The 14870-nt window shown below is 55.9% G+C and overlaps 1 protein-coding gene across 1 annotated transcript in view; it reads left to right on the top strand.

Annotated features, from left to right (window-relative positions):
- The first annotated feature begins 5927 nt into the window (after positions 1-5927).
- Positions 5928-14870, top strand: part of PTPN3 (protein tyrosine phosphatase non-receptor type 3) — a 106184-nt gene continuing 97241 nt past the window's right edge. Inside the window, exon 1 of the mRNA XM_062207787.1 lies at positions 5928-5998. The gene's annotated coding sequence lies outside the window, so the exon portion shown is untranslated. The remainder of the gene's footprint in view (positions 5999-14870) is intronic.

Genomic DNA, 14870 nt, shown 5'->3' on the forward strand with positions numbered 1-14870 from the left:
TGCTTAAGTGCTTGAGTTTCTCAATCCTTTTTAAAATTGCAGCTCCCCGCCCTCCTCACTGTCCCCTCGCCCTCACCCTTCTCCTTACAGTGCATTTATTTATCATGTTTATCATACTTCCTGTTCATGGTAGAGCCTGTTAAAATGCAAGTAGGGACTTTTGCTTGTTCTCTTTACTCGTTTCCCAAGCAATTAGAGCAGTGCCGGGCACCCAGTAGATCCTTAATAAGTGCTCACGAAATGAAAGTTCTCTACAGCTTAATTCACAACAACTGTCCCATCCCTGCTCATGAACTCATGCAAATCCGTTTTGCAGGCAAATCTCCTCTCTCACAGTGGTAATTTGCAATGGAAAGGCATTTTGCAGTGGGTAAAACGTGAGGCTTACATCTCTGTTTTTCAGCATTAGACGCACAAAGTCAGGAGCTTTAAGAACACAGTCTTGGCATGCAGAGTCCTGAATAACACTTCTCCTGAATGCTCTTTTTGTTAAAGAAAAAAAAAAAGTATTCATTTGAAAGGCAGAGTTAGAGAAAGATCGAGATCTTCCATCCATTGGTTCATTCCCCAGATGGCCGCAATGGCCAGAGCTGGGCCAGTTCCAAGCCAGAAGTCAGAAGCATCTTCTGCCAAGACGGACTTGGGCCATTTCCCGTTGCTTTCCCAGGCACATCAGCAGAGAGATGGATCTGGAGTAGCTGGGACTCAAATCAGCAAAATACAGGATGCTGGCATCGCAGGCAGCGGCCTGACCTGCTACACCACAACACCTGCCCCTTCTGCATACTCTTGACAGACCACTGACAACCTCTTCCCCTGTCACCATCTGTCACCGCTGGAGACCCCACGTTGTCTACTGCCAGAACCAGCTTCGTGCTCCACAAAAGGAGTCCCTCACTTTTTTTGTACAATCCCAAAGTAGCCATTTTCCCTCTCTGGACATCATTTTCTTCAGCATGCCCACCTTTACTTTGTCTGATAATAAAAGCAACGTGCTTATTCTAAAATGCGATTTAGTGGGCTGGGAGTTTGGTGCAGTGGGTAAGTCACCAATTGGGATGCTCACATTCTGCAGTGGAGTACCTGGGCTCAAGTCCTCGTTCAGCTTCTGCGCCAGCTTCCTGCCTACATACTCCATAGGAGGCAGCGGTGATGGCTCAAATTCTTGGTCCCACCCAAGTGGGAAATCCAGATGGAGTTCTGGGTTCCTAGCTTTGGCCTGGCCCAACCCTTGCTAGTACAGGCATTTGGAGAGAAAACCAGCAAATGGAAGATCTCTCTGTATCTCTGTCTCTCTGTGTTAAGAAACTGATGCAGTTTTATCTATGGCTTGATCTGCACCTTGATTTACATCCTATGCCCCAACCCCCACAGCCACTGCTGGAAGCCAGGTGGCCACATGGCCCAACCGCTGTTGTCAAGCTCCACCCTTTCCTAATGGGATTCGATGCTCCTGCTTCCCTGCCCGCCCTCCAGCAAAGTTTTAACAGGACCTGTTCCTGAACAAGTGGCTCTCCCTTGGCTCTTCTCTCCTGCTCTCTTGGCTCCTCTCGTCTGCTCTCCTCTCCCCCTCTTGTCTCTTTTCTCTCTAAGCTAGCTCCTCTCCTTTCTGTTTCTCTCTTATACTCCCCTTCTCTCTTTTCCTTCTTCGCCCCTTCCCTCCAGTCTGCTGGGTTTCCTCCAATAAACCCTTTCCCTTACTCCAGTGTTTGGTGTGTTTTGTGATGGCCTAACAGAAATATATAACACTCTGCCTTTCAAATAAATGAAAAATTGAGATTTAGCAAACTACAAAGACATATAAAGAAACAGATATACACAAAGACTTGAAATTCTTCTGATATGTGAAAGATCCCTTTCTGGTTTGCATCTTTAGCCATAAATGGCAACATCCAGGTACAGCCATCCTCTATATGTTAGTCCAGTTCTTTCTACTCTTTTTTCTTTGTGTATGTATTAAGTTGAAATATAGGAATTTACCAATTTCCAATGATGTCTGATCCACAAAATGGCCATCTGCTATCGTTCAAACTTATAATTTGTACAGTCGAGTCCATATCATGCATACAATTTTACATCATGCTCTTTTTATGCCATTATACCAGCACCATTTGCCTATGTATTTATGGATTCCTGAGCCCTTCATGAGCTCACATTAACAGCACAAATAATTGATGAGCAGTAGTGAGTCAGCTGGGAGCTGGGAGCCCTGCCTCTTAAATCACCGAAGCAGCTGAGTGGTGCCCAGACTTCCTGAGTCTCGACGCAGATGACAATCCTCGGTGATTCTTCCAGGAAGCTCTTCCCACAAATTACCCCGGTCAATGAACTGCGTGCGCCATGCACCAGGTTTCCGACCCCAGTGACAGCTCCTGGGAATGCTGCTAATAACCCTGCCTGTTGCTCAGCTCTTGTTCCTCTTAAGTATCTCGTGGATTTTTCTTAGGGATGCATCTCCTGTGGGTGGCATATCTTCCTCTGCAATGAAACCACCCTCTTTGGGTTGTTGCTATCACTGTGCTCAATGTCTGGGCCAGGTACAGCGTACCAGCAGGATTAAAAGAGAGTTGGTTTTTATGTGTGCTTGTTAGCAGGAGGCCTGCTCCCAGGCCCCCAGGGTTGCTCTCAGCAAACATCCTCAGGAACATCAGCTCACCATCTTCTTATTACAGCAAAATCCTGCGGTGTCCCTGGGTGGTGTGAGGCCAAGGCACAGTAATACACGTGGGTTCTGTTTGGCCCAGCCTCAATGTCTGAGACTCAGTACAGTCTGACCACAGCTGGGCCTGAATTTGCTCTAGATTTGGCTGAGTTCCACCACAGACTAAGAGGATTATGAATCCACCCCAAAGCCCCGTGTGCACAAGTTTTGGGAGCTCCTGATATCAGATCAAATGTCATTGCTGATAACCACATCATGTCACCCCAGGTGCGACAGCTGAACAGGATGGAGTTCAACACTTTGGTCCCAAGAATAAAACAGTAACAGGCGACCAGGATATTAAAAGGTAATCTGTAATCTCTGAACACATCAAAGGACAGAGAAAACAAGGCAGGAAAGATAAAAAACGAATATGGGTGGCTTCTCTTATCAACACATGGGAAACTGCTACCCAGAGAAGAGTGAACAATAAAACCCAATGCCCTGGCTTTGAGGCCAGGCCAGCTTGAGCTCAAATCCTAACCCCGTCTGTTATACCTAGGAACACCTCCTAAACAGTTTTCTCTTTTGTAAAACTGACCTTTAAAAACACCCACACTGTAGGGGATGGTAAGAATTAAAAGGAGAAGACGCGTAAAATATTAACCACACTTGAGCTCAAGAAAGCTCAGACTCACAATATAAAAAAATTTAGTTTGCGCTTAAATGTGTATTCAAGCAAACACAGCGTCGTGACAGGCATCAACCTTTTAAAAAGTTAAACTTTTCAACACAAACCCACTACTCCAAAAGATCAGACTATTTCTCTTTTCCCATATTTCCATCTGCTCTCAGTGAACGGGTCGACATCATCTTTACGGAATTTTTCAACCTTTTTCCACTTTGTACCCTAAGTAATCATCCAGTTTACTGGAAAATCGTTACGATTTCAACCGAAACCTAGTTCATCACTCCTCCGAGGTTGAGCTCTCGCAGCACTCGCACTTGGCTTCCACCTTGGGGAGCGGCCTGCATCCTGTTCGTGGTGATTTACAAATGCATGCCTTTTGAAATCTCCCTCAGGTGCGTGTGGGAGATTTCTAGCTCACATGCGGGAACTTTGTTCACGCTAATGACTGTTGACGCTGGGCAAAGGAAGCTCGGGGAGCACACTGAGGCAGCTGTTGGGAATTCAGGGGGTCCATCAGCCTATTTCCTCGTCCCAGCACCGGGCAAAACGGTGTGAGGATGACTGATCACTGAGGCGGGCACGCGAGCAATGGATCTTCCGGGCCGGCGGTGAGCCCAGCAGTCAGGAACTCCCAGGTTAGCGCGCCGGATGCGCACGGGGGAGCGCCTGGGTCTGCTTCCTGACTCCAGCTGCCTGCTAACGCAGACCCAGGGAGGCAGCCGAGCGGCTCAAGGAAGCGGGTTCCTGCCCTCCACGCGGGGGACCCACACTGGGTCCCCCGCTCCTGGCTTCGCCTCCTGGCGTCGGAGGGGCCAAGCCATGGCCGTGGGGAGCACGCGGGGGATTGCACTAGGCGCCAGGAGCGCTCCCTCTCGCACCCTCTCTCCGTGTCAGACTCAAAAGGCGGACTAAGACGCTCACGTTCCTGATGTCCATCTCCACGCGCGGCCCAGATCAAAGCGTGTTACCTGAGGCACAGAGAGGGTGAGGCGCTCGTCCCGGACCACACAGCAACTGGGAACACACGGACGTCGCCGTCCGCCACCTCTGAAGCCCAAGTGTTCCCACTGCTCCTGAGAAAAACAGCCCCCCAGACCCCACCTGGCGAGGGGGCGGCAGACAGCCGGGTGGGGGGCTCCGCGGCGGGCGTCGCCTGCTCTTCCAGGGGGCGCCTCCTGCTGGGCGCACGCGACCCGCCCGGTCGGAGCATGCCCAGTGCGCTCCCCGCCCGTCCGCACCGGGCCCGGCCCGTGCGGCCGCTCCAGGTTTTGCCTGCGCCCCGAGACCGGGGCGGGGCGCACGGTCCCGGGACTCCCGGCGGGGTCGGAATTCCCCCCCGACGCGGCGCCCCGGCGGCGGCCGCTGCCCCGGGACGTGCGACGGCGGTGGGGGGACCAGGACCGAAGGTGGTGAGGTGCCCGGCGTGCAGGGGCCTCCACCTGCACCCGGCCACCTCCCCGTCGTCTTCACTCAACCCCTACTGTGTGCCACGCGCTACCGCAGGGTCTGGGGGAAAAGGCAGGCAGGGTTCGAGCGCCACAGGGACGTGGAAAGTCAGCAAACTGCAGGGAAAAGCAGAGTGTCCCCCTCTCTTCTGCGCCTCTGCCGCCCCCCACCCCGCCCTGTAGGGTCTTGGCACCGGCTGCTCCCGCGGGCAGCAACGCCTTCCCCATCCGTCTGCAGGGCTGAAATGTCACCTCGGTGCCCGCCGACCTGGCCCCTGGACCCCGCCGCCTCCCTCAACACCGCACTCCTGGGCCACCCCCAAGCCTGCTCAGCCTGTGATCCTGCTATAGCGTTCGCTAGTTTGCTCTTTGTCTCTGGGCGGCCTCCTCCCCACAACCAAACTGCACCAGGGGGGTGCGTAAAAGAACCCGGAGTCCCCGCTCAGCATTTGTGGAGTGGAGCATTAGCCACAAATGCTATGGAGGAAATAAAGGGGGCGGCGGTGGGGGGCTCAGAGCCAATTTAGGGGGGTGATAAGGAAGGCCTTTCCAAGGGTGGGGGAAAGCTGGACAAAGCTGCGGCGTGTGTGTGTGTGTGTGTGTGCAAATGTGCTGGGGCTGGTCAAGTGCTGCGCGTCTAATGTGCACAAAGGTGCTCTTGGGGCTGTGGGAAGGTCTTGTGAGGCAAGCAGGGGCGCGGATGGGAGGGGTCCCCATAAGCCTCGGAAAGGGTTAACCCAGGAAATTTACTAATCCAAGGGCGCCAGCGCTGTCCTGGGAATCCGCAGGACCCCAGCTGAACCGCGCGCGACCCCTGCGCAAGCCGCCCCTCCTCGCCATCGCTAAGCACGCATTCTTCCTCTGCGCGCCCTGTGCACACAGTAGGTGCCCAGTGAACGGTTAAGGGACGCACGCCTGCTTGCCTGCGGAAGGGAACCCAGGGAGCCGCCCGGAGCTCGGCGGGGTAGCCCCGGCGGCCCTGGGAGACTCGTCGGAGCGCGCCAGCCGGGGCGGGGGCGGGAGCAGGAGCGCCCCGCAGGCGGCCGGGACGCCCGCCCCCAGCCCGGCGCGCGGGCCCGTCGCGGCCAGCCGGGCCGGCGGGAGCCGCCCGCGGGCGGCACTGGGCATGCTCAGACGGCGGCCAGGTCGCGCCGCGAGCGAGCTTCCGCGCCGCCCGCACGCGCGACCTACCTGGGCGCCCCGCGCCCCCGGATGCTGCAGGTACGGGCCAGCGCGACCCCCGCGGGCCGGGGCCGGGACGCGGAGCGGCCGGGGACCGGGGTCGCGCTCGCCGCCTCCCCGCCCCCACCCGTGCCCCGGGCGCACGGCGGACGCGCGGGCGGGCGAGCGGGCTGGCGGGCGCCGCGGCCCCGGGGTCCCCGCGCCACGTCGGGGCGGGGAGGGGGCGCCGGGCCGCGCTCACCTGGCGAGGCGGGGGCGGGAGGGCGCGGGCCGGGCCGGGTGGGGCTCGGCCGGGGCGGGCGTCCGGGACGCGGCGGCGGGGCGTGGGCGTGCGCTCCGGTCGGGCAGGGGCGGGCGCAAGCCGCCGAGCCCGTGCGACCGGCGGCCCCGGAGGGCCCTGCGCCGCCGCGGCCCCAGCTCCGGGCGCCGAGGGGGCGCACGGCCCACGGGGAGCAAGCCGAGCGCGGCGGCCGGATCTCGGCTCCCGGGGCGAATCCGCCTCTCGGCTTTCAAAGATGGCATTCCCTTGGCCTGGCACGCACCCCAGCGCCAATAAATCCTGGCCGGTCCGCGGGCGATCTAGAATGATTGATTTATCAGCTAACCTGCGGCGGGATGGCTGCCGTGGGCCAGCGTGTGCGGGAGCGCCCGGCCCCCAGGAGATTCCCACTTTGTGCACCCGAACTTAACTGCGAAGTTGCGGTTGCCTTAAACATTCATGGGAAGTTGAGACAACTTGACACCTGGGTGTTCCGAGGTGGTGGCCAGGGCTTGTGCCTTGGAAACCGGAGCCCTCCTGCTTGGCCAGCTGGTGACCTTGGGCGAGTTGTCGCGCCCCACTGAGCCTCCGTTCCCCCCTGCCAACAGCTGGTAACGATGCCCACCTCGTGGGGTTGTTGGTGGATTAAATGGGATAAATTATGTGTAGGTGTTTGGCGCCGTGCCCGGCACAAAGCAGACGAGCAGTTGGCGTGATGTGAATTTAATTCGTTTAGGGACCCTCGTGGCTCCCACTTCACCAGCAAATTAGAATGAGCAAAGCATCTTGAGGGCCCCCAGTCCCGGTTGCTCCGGAGAACTCAAGGGCTGAACCCAAGGGCGTTGGGGAGAAACCGGTGGAGGCCGATTGTGATCAGGCATCTGCTTTCAAAGCGGGGTTTCCTGCATTCAGGAACTCCAGAACTTGGCAGTTTGGTTTCACTTACAAAAGAGCTGTTTTGCAAGATGATCCATCTTGCAAATGTTTAAGCAGATGATGTGAGAAAGTGAAGCCTGCTTAGGAAGATTTCTGCTCTAAAAAGCCCCCCCCCCCGGGGGGGGGGCCAACTTTAAGTCGTGGTTTAGATCAGGGTTTCCCGGCTTCACTGTGCCTGATGGGAGGCTTCCCAACATCCTTGGTCTCCACTGGGAGCACAGATGCCCCCAGCATCCCCTCTCCCTGACTTGTGACAACCAGAGCTTCCTCTGGCCCTTGTCACACATCCCCTGTGGGTTCAGAACTGCTGTGTGGTTCGATCATCTCTGCCTCTGTCTTGAGCCCAAGTTTGAGAATTTCACTTGCTGCTTTTAGGGTAATAGCTCACTTTGCATGGCCTCCTGCAACAGTGATTAGCTTGCTTTGCATGGCCTCCTGCCACAGTGCAGGGAGCGTCCGCCTATATCGTCTCATATAAATTTTACAACCAGGCCCTGGGAGGCTGGAGTTACTCCCATTTCACAGATGAGGAAATTGAGGCTTTGAGCAGCCAATCAGATAGGATGTGGCCCAGCTGGGGTGTAACCTGGGTCTTCGGGAGCTGGGGGCAGGCCCTCTTCTGCGTCAGGCTGCCCTTTGTCGTATGTAACTTTCAAATCGATGACTCAATGAAGATATGAAGTATACTGGAAGCTGGAACTCTCTCTGAGATTGACTGGTTGAAAATTAACAGCAGTCGTCTATTATCTGACAGCGAGTAGGCTGTTCTAGTTAAATATTCTGCTTTATAGCGAGCTCCCATAAAGCCCACGTACACTTAAGAGGGATACCAGTTTGTGGAGAATTAGAGTAGAATAAGCGTGCCTCCTACTCTGTATTGATCCTGCCTGTCTCTGGTGACTTGCCAGCTCCTAGAAAGGACTCAGCTATGCAGATGAGACATTAGCTGGGAATGTGAAAGGTCCAGTGACCCAAGGCACTTCCGAGTGGCAGAGGCATTCCACTTGGCAGGCCTTCATGGAGCTGCTTCCGTAGGGCAGGTGCAGCCTTGGGTGGGGAAGCCGAGCAGGACCCCGGTGAAGGCAGTGTGCCTGGAAGAACCTTCCTGCAGGAAGGGACAGGTCCTGGCCAGGCCAGACACGTGGCGGGCGCTCAGGCTCAGCGTGGGCAGGAGACAGGGCCCAGGGAGGCAGATCCAGGATCCCACCTGCAAGTCACCAGTCGTCTCTGCGCCTTCAGTTTGACGTTTCTCATGCAGATGGCAACCATGTTAGCTGGGAACATTCTCATTCTAGTCTCAGGGGCCTGGCCAGGGAGACAAGGTCTGAGCCAGATCTTGTCCCCAGAAGAAGCTGCGGCTCCAAGGTGGTAGCTGATCTGGGGACTGAGACCAGCTCCTTGTTGTTGCCTGGGAAGCGGAAGATCCCACCTGTGTCACTGCCTTGTCTCCACCTCACACTTGGCCATACCCCTGCAGGTGAGGAAATTGAGCGAGCACAGCTGGATTGGGACTAAGAGTGAGGGGCCAGTGGTGACTCCTGGGATGGATGGAGCCCCCCAGAGGGGCTCAGCTTGAGAAGACCTGGCGCCTCCCCCTGAGCCCTCAGGGTTTGTGGCAGGGTGGGAGGAGACTTGTCCCTCCCTAGCTTCCCTGGAGAGCTCTTAGCTGACCTTAATCCCAGGGTTTACCCTCCTGTCATTAGACAATGAGCTCCTAGAAAGCAGGCAGAGGCATCTTCCTCCCTTCCCAGGGCCTGCTGCAGGGGCTGGATGCCGGAGGCACTCAGCGCAGACCCTCGTCTGGCTGGTGGGGGCAGGGCAGACCCCCACCTCTGATCAAGACAGGCCAGGCCTGCGCAGGCACAGCGACCTTAGGCACCCTGTGGTCTTCGAGGTGTCCCTTTCCCTCGGGCTGGGGAGGGAGGAGTCTGAGGAGTCCGGAGACCGGAAGTGCTGTCAGCCCCTGGCTCAGTCTGAGCTGGTCAGGAGCTCTGGGCCTTCCTGCCTCCAGGGAACTGCTTGCAGCAAGACAGCTAGGAGCCCATGTTTCACAGCAGGTTCACACGTTTATTGAGTCTGTTCTGTGTGACAGGCAGAAGACCACGGAAAAGCTGAACCCTCGCCCTGGGAAAGATTCCTGGTGGAAGGAACTGGGGAGGTGGTGACACGGGTGTGTGTGTGTGCATGTGCGCCAGCCTCCCTGTCTGTCCGTCCATCCATCCGCTCATCTGATAATTGCTTTAAAAGAGGACTAAGCCAGATGCTAGAGGCACCCAGGAGGCAGCCGTTCATTTGGACAGACATCAGGAAACACCGTAGGAAGTAGTTGGCGCTTGAGTCAGTCTTGAAGGTGCAGAAGGACTGGCAGGAGCAGAGGCGTGGAGACATGAGGAGGCCTGGTGTATTTTAGCTGTGCCACTTGCCCAGCCCAGCCCCTGGCTGGCACTTGCTCCTGGAGCTAGGGTTCCTTGCTGCCATCTCTGTGCAAGGGCCAGGGCTCTGTCTTCCCCAGCAGGTGAGCGATGCCCTTGGTGCAGGAGCCGCCGCTGCCAGGGAGGCCTCTGGTTGTAGCTGTCGGGCAGCCGTGTGGCGTCTGTTGGCTGCCCGGCATTGTCGCTCGTGCGTCCCAGATATCACTCACTCAGCGAACCCTGCGACCACACTGCCACCCCAGGTGCTGGCCTCCTCTAGCAGGTGGGGGCGAAGCGTGTGCCCCCGGCGGGTGATGCGCTGAGCACAGCACAGCCTCCCTGGCTGCAGCTGCCATCGGGGTGGAGCTGACAGCCGTGGATTTCTCTCCCTGACCCCATTTCCTTTCGGGGGACGGTGGGGCCCCGCTGACGACATTTTTCTGAACCAGGGATCGGGCTGTGTCGCCTGAAAAGGAACCTGTGTGCTACTGCTCTGTGCAAGAGGCGGCCTGGATAGGTGTTTGGATACTGACAGAGTGGAATTTTTGAGACATTTTGGTGGTTCATGTGGAAAGTTAGGATGGAGGGTTTGGAACTGGGATAGTCCGGGAAAATCCAGGGCCCGTGATTTGCCATCAGGGTGATGTTCCTGCAGTGCAGAGCTGGGAGTGAGTGTTGTCTCCTGGATCTCTGGAGCCCCCAAAGGGAACAGATGGTGTGTTCCAGCCCCTTCCTGCCAGCCCCATTGTACAGATGGGCTGAAAAAAATAACTGAGGCTCCAGGAGATGCAGTGACTACCCGAAGGGCACCAGGCTGGTCAGCAGTGCTGCCGAGGCCAGGACCCAGCTCTGTCTCTGGACAAATCATCTGTCTGTTAAATAAGGATCAGAGGAGAACTTGCTTCCTTCACATTGACTGTTTGCAATGACAGAAAACCCACTAAGGCAAGACCTGGCATGAGAAATGGTGCTCGCCCCTGAGGCATGGACCCCTGACCACCATCCCCACCCCAGACAGGTGTTCTGATCAGTGTCCAGTGCTGGAGTCGATGTAGGTGCCATGCGTTGGGGCCCACTCCCAGGTCAGCCCTGCGGGTCTGAGCGGTGACTGCTAACCAGGGTGGGCCGGCCCAAGGGTGGTGGTGACCAAGGCCGTTCTGACCCATATGGCTCCCCGCAGTCTCCTTCCCCAACCTGGTTATCAGATGCGGATGTGGTGGTTGTGAGAAAGTGTCAGGAAGGAGAAGACGACCATCCATGAGGTGGCCCCTGGAGGGAGCTTTCCCCACAACAGCCCTGCAGTGGACCCTGCCTGCCACCTGCTCGCCCTCCCAGCCCGAGCTCCACTCTGCAGCCCAGGGGTCTCCCAGACCCTTGCCAGTGTCCTGAAAAGGAAGGCCGAACCAGTCTCCTTGGCCACCCCCACCAACCTCATATTTGTGCTTCAGCTCTGTGCACCTTCCAGCCACAGGGACCGGGGGCGCCTGGCACCTTCTCCCCTGCGTAGCTCGTCCTCAGGGTCCCTGTTCCGAGACTGCGGGTGCCTTCACTTGCCTTCCTGAACTGGGTTGGGCCGTGGCTGTGAAGGCCCATGCCACCGCTTCTGTCTCCACTCAGCACCCTTCACAGGGGCAGTGCTGTGGTTAATCAGTGTAATTATTTGTGTTAGTACCTGTCTCCCCAGCTACACTAAACCCTGAAGGCGGCGCCTGCTTTTTGTTTGTAACTTTCTCTAAGCGGTTGATTTTTTCATAACTTTGCATTTCACCTGATCGAGACTTGGAGGAAGAGTTACAGGAACAGAACGAAGCGCCCCGTGTCCTCTTCATCCTGACTCTGTGTGTATGATCCCTTTATCCCTCCATGTATCTGAGTCTATATATCTGAACCACTGAGGATCTTCCTTCCCCCTAAGTCTTTCCTAAAAGCAGTGCCATTCTCTTACGTAACTACAGCATACTTTCAGAATCAAGAAGGAGTATTGATACGGTACTGTTGCCTAATCTGTAGGCCGTACTGGAGTTTGGCCCATTGTCTAAGTTATGACCTTTTTTGTGTCACGCAGAAATCTCTGACCGTGCGTTGCATACAGTGGTCACGTCTTTTTAGTCTCCTTTAAGCTTGAACAGTTTCTCTACTTTTTTTGGTCTTTAATGACCTTGAGACTTTTTTTTTAGTACTGTTAAAAATTTTTTTAATTTATTTGAAGTGCAGAGGGACACATAGAGAAAGAGGCAAGCAGAGGTCTCTCCTAATGCCCACAATATCTGGCACTGGGGCCAAGCAGCCTCCCATCTGGGTGGCAGGGACCCAAGTCCTTGAGCCATCATTGCACATTAGCAGGAAGCTGGAATTGGGAGCAAAGCCGGGGTGTGAACCCAGCACTCCGATCTGGGATGTAGGGCCTCAAGCAATGTTTTAAATGCTAACCCAAACCCTCACTCCAGACCTTGACTTTTTTTTTTAGAGACTACAGGCCAGGTATTTTGTAGACTGCCCCGCAGTTTGTTGTAACCTTGTGTTGCCAGTGTCAGCCGCCATGCCTGGACCCTCAGATGCGCTCAGTAAATATTTGTTAAATGAAGTGAAGGGGAGATGCAAGGTGGAAGTCAGCTGGTGTTGTGGTTTCTCCACCCCTCCTCCTTCCCCTGCTGAGAGGTGTTGTTGTCATTTGTTGTAATACTGTGAGATAGTGAGCCTGCCTTCAGTGCAGGCACACAAGCAGACATCAAGCCACGGCCTGCCTGGCAGGGATGTTGGAGAAGAGAATGGGACACGTGGGGGAGGGTGAGATGTACCTGGAGGCCCCTCCCAATCCTGGGCAGCCTCCCTAACTGCAGCTCTAATGGTCTAGGGGCCCAAGCATAAAACAGATGGAATTTGTCTCAAACAAAAACTTTTTTTTTTTTTTTTTGAGAATAGAAGGGGCTGCTATTAATAATCGCGGGGACTGCCCTAGGCAAATCAGGGTGCAGCTTAGTCTGCCCTAGTGTGCCTTTGAGGCTGAGGTCAGTACTGGGCGGGCCAGCCTAGGAAGCCCCTCAGTGCTAGGATCCTTCATGGCGATAAAGGCCGGACAGATCCAGCTCCTGGGTATCACTGGCAGCCCGGCAGGCATGCTTTGGCCCCACCCCTGCCACCATACTGTGCCAGCTGGGCTCCTGCCATGCCAGCTTTTTTTTGGCCCCACGCCTCACCATGTCCCTTCCTGCTACAGGGACTGGGAGAGCTTGGAGCCTCATTCAGTACCCAGGCTGGGTGGAGGAGCAGGGACAAGGGTTTATGTCAGAGGCATAAGTAGAAAACCCAATGGAAATGCAGAGCCAGAGAGGGTAAACCAGGTAGGGCAGGAGGTGGAGTCTCCTAAACCTTATCTTCTTGTTACCACTGGGGCTCACATCGCACCTGCCCCTCCTGGACCAGCACCCACATCCCTCTCCCAGCCTTCATGCCGAGATCCTGACCAAGTGGCCACCTCTGGTGGAGGCAGGCAAGCAGGTGGCATGGGGGGGGGGAGGGGGTTTGGTGCAGGCACAGAAGGTAGGCACTGGATAGCCAGTAGATGCAGACAGGGACTTGGATGTGGGGACACCAGGCAAGAAATCAATGTTGAGGTGTCCTGCTACCAAGGCCAGGGCCATTTGTCAGGAAGCCTAGATCCATAACGTCAGGTGCTCAGCTTCACTGGTCAGCAGATCAGGCTTGGCACCACGTTTATTTTCTGCCCAGAAGAAAACAGAAAGCGTGCCTTCCTGATTTAAAAGGTATCATAGGATGAAAATACGGAAAGGGGCGGGCGTCCGGCATGGCGGTTAAGATGCTGGCTGGGACCGCTGCATCCGGTATTAGAGGGCCTGCATTTGAGTCCTGGCTCAGCTTCTGACTCCAGCTTCCTGCTCATGTGCACCCTGGGAGGCAGCAGTGAGGGCTCAAGTAGTTGGGTCCCTGCCACCCACGTGGAGACCTGGGTTGAGTTCCTGGCACCTGCCTGGCAGTTGCGGGCATTTGGGGGAGTGAACCGGTGAGTAGGCATTCTCTCTTTAAATGTCTCTCTTTCTGCTTTCCAAATAAATAAAATTGAAAAAAAAGAAAAAGAGAAAAGAAAACGTGGAGATCCTTTCTGGGAAGCCTCTCAGCCATTGGGCATCTAGCGCACTGTCCAGAGCAGTGGAGTGTTTTTATAGCTCCAGGCATCAGAGGTCTCAATAGGGAAGCCAGTGGCTGAGGGCTGTAGTCCTTAGAGTGCACCAGCACTGCTGAAGCTTAGAAAGGTTTCCGCTTAACCCTGCTATTAGATTCCTATTAGATCGGACTGCTTCGAAACGCTCTCTCCTCCCCACGCACAACTGTGTGAAAGCATGTAGGTTCTGCAGGGCAGAGTCACAGTGTCAGAACTGATGGGACCTTACAAAACCTTTCCCAGCTCCCTCTTTTTATCGATGGGGAAGTTGGGGTCTTGACAGGCACGCACGGTCCCCCGAGCACACGGCCAGTGCAGAGCAGGGACTGGTGCCCACGTCTCACAGTTCCAGCCTTCACACCTTGGGTGTGCTTTCCAGATCTCACCCAAGCACGTTTCTCAGGCAGGCCTCAGAGTCCCATGGTTTCATTAATACCCTTTAGCACTTCTCTGACTATGAGAATGAGGTGACTCGGTCCTGGAGCAGTTACGCGTTGCTTGTGCTTTTGTGTAGAAGTTGCTAGGTGTTTGGGATTCCCCCTCTCCCCCATGTGAAAACCAAGGTGTTTCCCTTCCCTGCCATGGTGCTTCTGAACTTCAGCCCGTGGGAATCTGCTGGAGGGCTTGTGGAAACACAGGCTGTGGGCCCCACCCTCCAGGCTTCTGATAGACCATCAGGTGGAGCCGGAAAACACGGGTTTCCACCAAGCTCTCTGAGGTCACTGGTGCTGAGACCGGGGACCACCCTTGGAGGGCCTCGGCAGCCAGCCAGGTCCTCCCCGCACCCATCAGCCTTCCACCCTCGCTCCCACGCCAGTCAGCCTGACAGTGCCACCGGCCTGTTGTCCTCACCTACCCCTGATGCCCTCGAGGCCATCACACTCCTCACCTTGGCCCTCTCCTTACTTCCTCGCCTGCAGTCTGGTTCCCTCTCCACCACCTCCCACCCACTGCAGGTAAGAAGCGTTCCCCCAGCCTCACCTCGTGGTCGAAGCCCCATCTCCATCCCCTCCCTTCCACCACTGAGCCTTCTGCGGGGACACGGGGACAGTCAACTGCTGTCTCCTCTGTTGACACCAACCAGCCAACTCCAGGAACTCAGAATTTCTGCACAAATAGTTGATT

Source organism: Lepus europaeus, chromosome 12, assembly GCF_033115175.1.
Source record: "Lepus europaeus isolate LE1 chromosome 12, mLepTim1.pri, whole genome shotgun sequence".
Lineage (NCBI taxonomy): Eukaryota > Metazoa > Chordata > Mammalia > Lagomorpha > Leporidae > Lepus > Lepus europaeus.